Here is a 7,414-nt window from a genome sequence, read left to right as displayed (position 1 = left end):
TGTGCCAAAGTGAAGCCATATTTCTTGGTTTTATGGTCTGAGGTCTACTGCAAAGGCCATTAAATTGAGGAACAGACTGGAGTGACTGAAAGGGCTGTTGTGGTTTGGGTCTCAGTGTCTTCCTCATCCAGGGAGCACCACTGTTCTCCTCAAGGGCTATTTTTGTAACCACGATAGCGATGACAATTAATTGCATCCTTCCATGGCCCAGCCTCATTGTTCTTCAGGGTATATTTTATGATGTTAGGTCTTTGATTCTGGGTGATCTGGGTTGGTCTGTCAAAATGTGGTTGCTTCTGCTGATTGGCATGATTTTTATATTCCGTCAAGGCCAGGATTTAAAGGAAAATTGAAGGGTTGCAACACTGGATAAATGAAACACCACTGAGTTTGAGGGAGAGCAAGTAATGATTGTTAGCCCCTTGGGTGGCCAGTTTTGTGTCTCACAGCATTTTAAAAATATATCACATAATAAAAGACATTCTATGCTCACTCTTAGCCAGTGTTTCTAAAGTATGTTATAAACAGATACTATTCCTGGTGGATCAGATTAAATTGTGATGTGCTACATTTTCCATATAAGAAATCTCAATTTATTCTCTAAATTTTATGTATTAAATGAAGAGAATAATAAGGCTTCTGAACTAAAGGTCTCCTTATAGTTAACCCCTTTGTAATGCCTATATGCCAACATGAAAAATGGAATGCAAGTCAGGATGTGATTTTTGAAATATTTAATATAAGCTGATTTTAAAGACACAAGTATTCTTCAGTTTATGTTGGTACAAAGTATGCCTTTATCAGCCATGTTTTCTTCTTCCTTTCAGGGACAAGAGTATGTTCAAATATCAATTCAGATATTCTGGTTAAAGATAAACAGTAACAGACAATGAGCAAAGTGTAAGTTCACATTTTGCTTGAGTACCGCAGAATTGCTTATGATACAGCATCAGGTTTCTTCAAAGGTTTGTAGTAAATGGTGTAACTGAGGCCATGGTTTTCATCGTGTCCTTTCTCAGAGATTAAAAAAGAAGCAAAAACCCCATCCATAATCCAATTTATTGTGGTACTTCTTGAGGAATGACCCCAAGAAAATATATAGCTGGGCATGACTATAAGGCCCATGTCAGTGCTGTACTTAAGTATGTGCTCAATTTTGAAGCACAGCTGTCCTATCATGGAAAGAATAAGACTATGTCCAGCACTAAAACTGGGTTTATTCTTTGCCTGTATAACAAAGTTATTTTGTTAAAACCTTGCAAAAGAATTACTGTGGTGTAAGAGTCATAAGAGCTTGCTGTCCTTCCCTTTGGGCCATGGTCCCCTTCCCCCAGTGCGTCACATGTGCCCATCCTGGCTCAGCCTGCAAGTAGGCATGGGATAAACACCCTTCACTGCCTTCAAGCGGAACAAGTTGGGCCCACTTAGAGCATTTTCAGTCAAAAGTGGATCACCTTGCAGCAAAGCAGATGAAGGACAAGCACAGGGATGGGGAGCATTTGCCTGTGGCACCAATGGGTCCATGCAGTGGTTCCATGCATGGTCAGCAATCCATCATTGCCTAAGTTAGCTAAAAAACAACCTGTGGAAACCTGGCCTAATCCTCTAACTCAGATCAATTAAATCAACTACACTCATGGACATGGTAACACTGACCCAACTGCATGCTGTACGTGTACATCCTCACTGTCTGTTGGCTGTGGTTAACTCCTGCAGGTTTTCAAGTTAAAGCTCTACTTTGCTCAGTCACAGCCTAAATTATGATCATCAGGTTGACAAAGAAAACCTACATATGTCACCCATGAGATACTCTTTGGATTAAACCGGTAGTAGTAAGATGATCACATAAGGCCACAAAGCTGATGCTGATAGTGGAGCCACCTGACCCTTATTTGTGCTCCTTCTGTCAATGGATACTCCAGGAAAAATGGGCCACCTTTTAGGCTGTTTTTGTTTGTTTGTTTGTTTGGTTGGTTGGTTTGGTTTGGTTTGGTTTGGTGTTTTTTTGTTTGTTTGTTTGTTTGTTTGTTTTTCCCCAACAAATGTTCCACCCTGATTTAAACTTGGAAACGGTGCAACACAAATCATGCACAACACCCTGAAACATTTTGTCACTATAGTTTTAAATTGATAATTAATGGAAAATCCTACATCTAAAATGTGAGTATCTATGCTGTACATTGCTTCCAGGGGAGGTTGGAGGAGGTCCAGGGCTAATATCCTTCAATCATATCAATTACTAGATTAAAAGCTTGAAACCAAAGAAACGAGGATTTAAGATAACTAAAAGAGGGATTTCCTGACCTTGCGCTGAGTGGTATGTAGAACAATCTTCAAAGCAAAAGTGGCAGAAACTTCACTGATGGCAATGCTAAAATGAGACCATACACAGGCATGTACGAGCCATAATAACTTAGCAGGAAGACATGTAGACCAAGTTCACTATATCTTTCTCATTTCAAAGGTCAAGATCTGAACATAGATTTACTGAGAGCCTACTAATGATGTTCACAAAAAAGAAAGACCATCTCAGGTTCATAGGGGCACCTTGCACAATGCTTACAATTCTCTGCAAATAACACAGCTAGCAGCTAGTGATAACTTCTCAGGGTCTTTCCGCATGATACATCTGTGTATATTATTACATTCTTTGCTATTCCACTTCAAGCACATGGCTGTTAACTCCTCACTGAATTCCTTAAATTCTTCTTGTGTACATTAGCAAATCAAAGGATAAAAGCTTGTTTAACTTGCTATTTATAGAAATAGAGGAGGTAAGTGTTTGCACAGCCAGATTTGACAATAGGGATTCTCCAGGTTATAGTTAATTTGGTTTTCCAGCCAACAGATTCCACAAAAAGCTTGGTCTTGGTCTCTGGCCACACAGACACACAAGTTATTTATACATCAGGAATTCTCATGTCTCAGAGACCCTCTCGTGTGTTTTAGCAAGGAAAAGAATATCACTGTGACTATCATGCCTTTGGACTGCTCTCCCACCCAGGGCCTCAAATAACCTCATTGACCTTTGAACAAAGCTACCAGCTCCATCTGTTCTGGCAAACATTAAGGAAGGTCCGACACAGAAGATGTGTTTGTTTTTTTTTTTGCTTGGGAGAACAGGCTGTGAAGGGGGAATTTTCATCCTTATTAGGGCAACCTAGCAGTGATTAATGTGACATCATGTCACAGCAGAAGCACTGTTTCTGAGAGTGATTGTTGTTTGTAACTCTTTGAAATGTGTTGGTTTAGATTTCTGTCAAGTGTTTCGGAGAGCTTCACCACTTTCCTCTTTAAACTTTTCAAATTGACTTGCATGGGGATGCAGTGGCAGAGAAAGGCTGGTACATGCCAGTGTGCCATCTGGCAGGGTAGTTAAAGTGAGGCTTCTTTTTCTTCCCTCATCAGGATTTCCAGGCACTTCATATTGGCACTTCAGAAATGTCATTTTGAGTATTAAACAGGGGAAATAAACAGTAGTGTAATATGTGCACATATAACTGTGCAAACAAATGCATGCAAAGACCATTTATATTTTATTCCTGACCTTTTTTTGTGAAAAAGTAAGAGTTGTTTTAGTAGAAACATATTTCAAACTCCCTTTGAGAAAATTGTGTGTAGTAATTTGGTGCATGAAATCATGAAGAATCTGTGGCAGTTCAACATGGGGAAGTTGCCTTACGCATGGACCCATCCACCCAACAGCTAAGTGATGGTGCGCACACACACACAAAAGAAGGTACAAATAGACGTTCCAAGGGGTGACATATTTATTAACAAAGATATGGTAGGCTAACCAAAAGATTTCTTTCAAAGGTCTGAACTTTTTAAGGTTAATGCTCAATGTCAGTACATGCTCATGGACCCAGGGAGGTCCACTAGTGCAGATGATGGCGTACGGGAAGACGCACACAGTGCAAGACATGTTCTTCCAGTCATGAAAAGGAATGGTGACCACACAGTTACGTGCCTAACCATTCACATCAGGCAGGGACTCACTTCCAACTTGGTTGCATGCCATGACCATGCAAACATGACAGCAATGGCGAGGATCAGCCCCAGATCTTCCAGCTCTCTAAAGCAGATGTGCCCAATGTCCCCCAGGAAGACTCTGAGCTGCCAGAAGCAGTTCAAAAGACTGTGAAAGACAAATCAGAGTCCTGATTCCCTTCCACAGCTTTTGCTTTTCCTCTTGCTAAACAATTGTTTGTTGCATAGAAGGGTTTTGCACACACTGAACCAGAATATTGCTTTGTGCCTTCTGGCTGACCTTGATTCTCTGTACTAAACTGTGGACAATGAATGCTGATCCAGTTCCTAGCATGCTGCTATGGTTAATCAGCTAAATAAAGGTCTGCTGGGCAAAAGAAGCAGAAAAGTCAAGAAAAGTAGGACAAACCATCCTTCAGCACACATGAAGTATTATAAAGAAAGAAATTCAGGGTAAGGTGGAGCCTGAGGATAACAGAGATTAAACTACTGTGGCAGACTTGAAGGAAGACATCATCTACAGGAGGATGGCTCCTCCAGGGATCCAGGCCAATGTGGAAATGTACCAAAGAAGTCAAGGTATGGCTGGCTTTTAAGGAAAGCGTAAGTGAATGTCAGCTGTTCACAGTTTTAAAAGCATTTATTGCTAAATGTGTTATTTTTTTGGTAACGTAAAAGTGACTTTGATTTCAGATACAACTGATTAAAGACTTCTGAAAGGGAGATCTGCAGGTGATGGATTCTAGCTGCTGTGCTGGGTAGGGAATGATAACACATGGGTACCTAATAAAGTATGGCCTATAGAGTACTATCTGATAACATGAATAAATGTGAGCATTATTAAAACACCAAGGCAAGGATACTGTTACCTAGTGAGACAGAAACACCTCTGCACTGTTGAAATCCTGAGCAGTTCAGTGATCTCTACATGCTTGCTTTAAGTTCTCTCTAATTTAGGAGGTACCTCAAGGAACCTCTGAAGCTAAATACATGCTTAAGTGCCCAGAGTCCAGGCAGGAAGAGTACTTAGTATGAAAAGTGACAGGGTCTCCAGAGCATAACTCTGCCTAGATGGGGCCTTTTCCTAATCCTGATTCAGACCTTCCCAGGCAGCGTGGGTGTGTGCTTTCCAGCCCCAGGGAGTTATTTAACCCTCAACTTACATAAAAACACAAGCATATTAGTTTAGACATCTCGGCACAATCTCTGCAGGAAACGAAAATGGCAGGAAGGTTCCTGTTGTCCTTTCTGCACGAATGCACTGTGCGCTTGTTTCATACTTAGGCACATTAAGAAAGAATTTTGTCTTCATTGTTATTATGACATTATGTTAATTTCCAGAGCTATGGGCTGCTCCAACCCTTCCATATACAAAGCACATTCATAACATCTTGGTAATAAAAACTATAATCTCAGTTCATAGCCTTGTAGAGTTAGAGATAAAATACTGTATAGTTCAGATGAACTTTCTTTGACTAAATTGTTAGGCTAGGTAGGAACAGTCTGTGGGATCCACCTCTGTCTGGAGAAAACTGTCTCTGGCCTTTGCTATAACATAAGGAGCAGCTATATCCATTATGATATTCCAAACTGACAGAAAGAGAAGGAATTTCATGGAAAAAATAAAAATAAATAAAAAAATAGAAAGGTACAGAAAAATCAGCTGCCGTGAGCTTTCAAGTAGATTGTGACCAAGGACTGTGTTCTTTCAGTAGTAATTTTGGAATTTATTTTTTTTAAATTAAAAAAGGAAGATTATGCAGCATTGAAGAAGAAGAAGAAGAAGAAGAAGAAGAAGAAGAAGAAGAAAATTAATAACTTTGAATGAAACCCAACTAACTAAAACCAGAAATTCTTAATTCCATAATTCCATTTAATAATGTTCAAAACATTCATGTCAGAAAGAAGGACTTCACAAAGTAGTGATATTAAAAATACTTTAAATGATGCAGTTTCTCTGAAATTATACAGCTTGGAGATTTTTCATGCAGAGTTTATTTATTTTTTTAATTGTTCTTCTATTAAACTCTTTTTAAATGCACAGCTTTTGATTACTTTAACACTTAGCTTGTCTGAAATAATTTGACTATGATCAAAACTTACCATTAGTGTCTATCAGCCATATCTTGAAACTGATATTAATGGAGCCTTTTACCGCATTTTGCTGAATATATACCTACAGGAACCATTACTGAGTGGAAGTATTGCAAGTGCCGTCAGCTCTAGTCATCACCTGCTTGATGTATGCTTTGCCTCACAGAAACCTGAGAAGAAGCATCAAGAGAAGTGTTAACAACCACACCCATTCTGGCTTCACATCAGCAAAACCTCTCAGAATATGAATGTGAAGAGTTACTGTAAAGCTGTACAATGAAAATAAATTTAGGTACACGGTTTGGATTACCTGTGTGCATTTATTAACTTTGTCCTTCATGTGAGTCTCCAAAAAGCCTTCAAAATGCTATGATTGCTGGCAGTTCATAACAGAAAACAGTATCAGGCAGAAAACAGATGTCCCAATTAGCTAAAATTTGTAATTAGTTCAGACATAATCTGAAGTTCTGCTTCTAATCCTAACTCCTAATTGGCACAATGTGGTTTTCCAGATGCAGTCCCTGCCTATTTTACAAGCATTATTAACACTAACTATGCCACATTTCTAGAAGATAGGACAAATATATGTTTTCATTTTATAAACAAAGCAGAGTTTGTTTCTGGTTCAATGACATAATGTGCACACCAAAGCTACAGCTGGCACAATCATCACTGGCCCCTTATGCCAAGGATGCTTCCCTGGTTTGTACTCAGGTCTGTAGGCTCTGGCCCCCCAAATTCCCCATGAGAGAATGTATGACAGCAAGCATGGACAACAGCCCAGTACTAACTGGAATTTCCAGAGATTCTTGCAATACCTGCTACCAAAACATAGCTGAAGCTACCCAATCCAGTCTTCCTCAATAGGCACCAGGAGGACAAATCCATGTATATTTACTATTATAAGCCAGTTTAGCCTGAAGTATAAAGGAAAGAGCCCTGCAATTACATAATTACATGTACGACTTGACGTCAGGGAAAGAAAAATTATTTCTCTCATCTGAGCAAAGGCCCAGTAATCACTTGAAAAACAAAATGTCAAAAAAGAAGCATCTCCAGGGTACTGAGCATTCCCAGAGGAGACACACTGCTCCTTGGGATAATTTCCCACCAGCAGAAAGCAAGGCCATCATGCAGATTACATAACAAAAAATTGAACTGATCCTGGTATAATAGATCAGTTAAATTTTTGGGGGGGTGTTTTTGTTTTTGTTGTTTGTTTTTTTTTTTTTTTTTTTTTTTAATCATGAAGTGAATTATCTACAACCATAATTTTATATTATTTTCAGGGTGATGTGACTTCCTACTTGCCATTTAAAACAGAAGGGCC

At 39.3% G+C, this 7,414-nt stretch overlaps 1 long non-coding RNA gene across 1 annotated transcript in view; it reads right to left on the bottom strand.

Annotated features, from left to right (window-relative positions):
• Window positions 1-3,659: 3,659 nt before the first annotated feature.
• The window catches only part of LOC119713439 (uncharacterized), a 50,670-nt gene continuing 46,915 nt past the window's right edge, over window positions 3,660-7,414 (bottom strand). Inside the window, exon 4 of the long non-coding RNA XR_005260697.2 lies at window positions 3,660-6,254. This is a non-coding gene — a long non-coding RNA (uncharacterized lncRNA). The remainder of the gene's footprint in view (window positions 6,255-7,414) is intronic.

The sequence above is a fragment of the Anas platyrhynchos genome, chromosome 1, assembly GCF_047663525.1.
Source record: "Anas platyrhynchos isolate ZD024472 breed Pekin duck chromosome 1, IASCAAS_PekinDuck_T2T, whole genome shotgun sequence".
Taxonomy (NCBI): Eukaryota; Metazoa; Chordata; class Aves; order Anseriformes; family Anatidae; genus Anas; species Anas platyrhynchos.
This window is presented reverse-complemented; position numbering and strand designations above follow the sequence as displayed.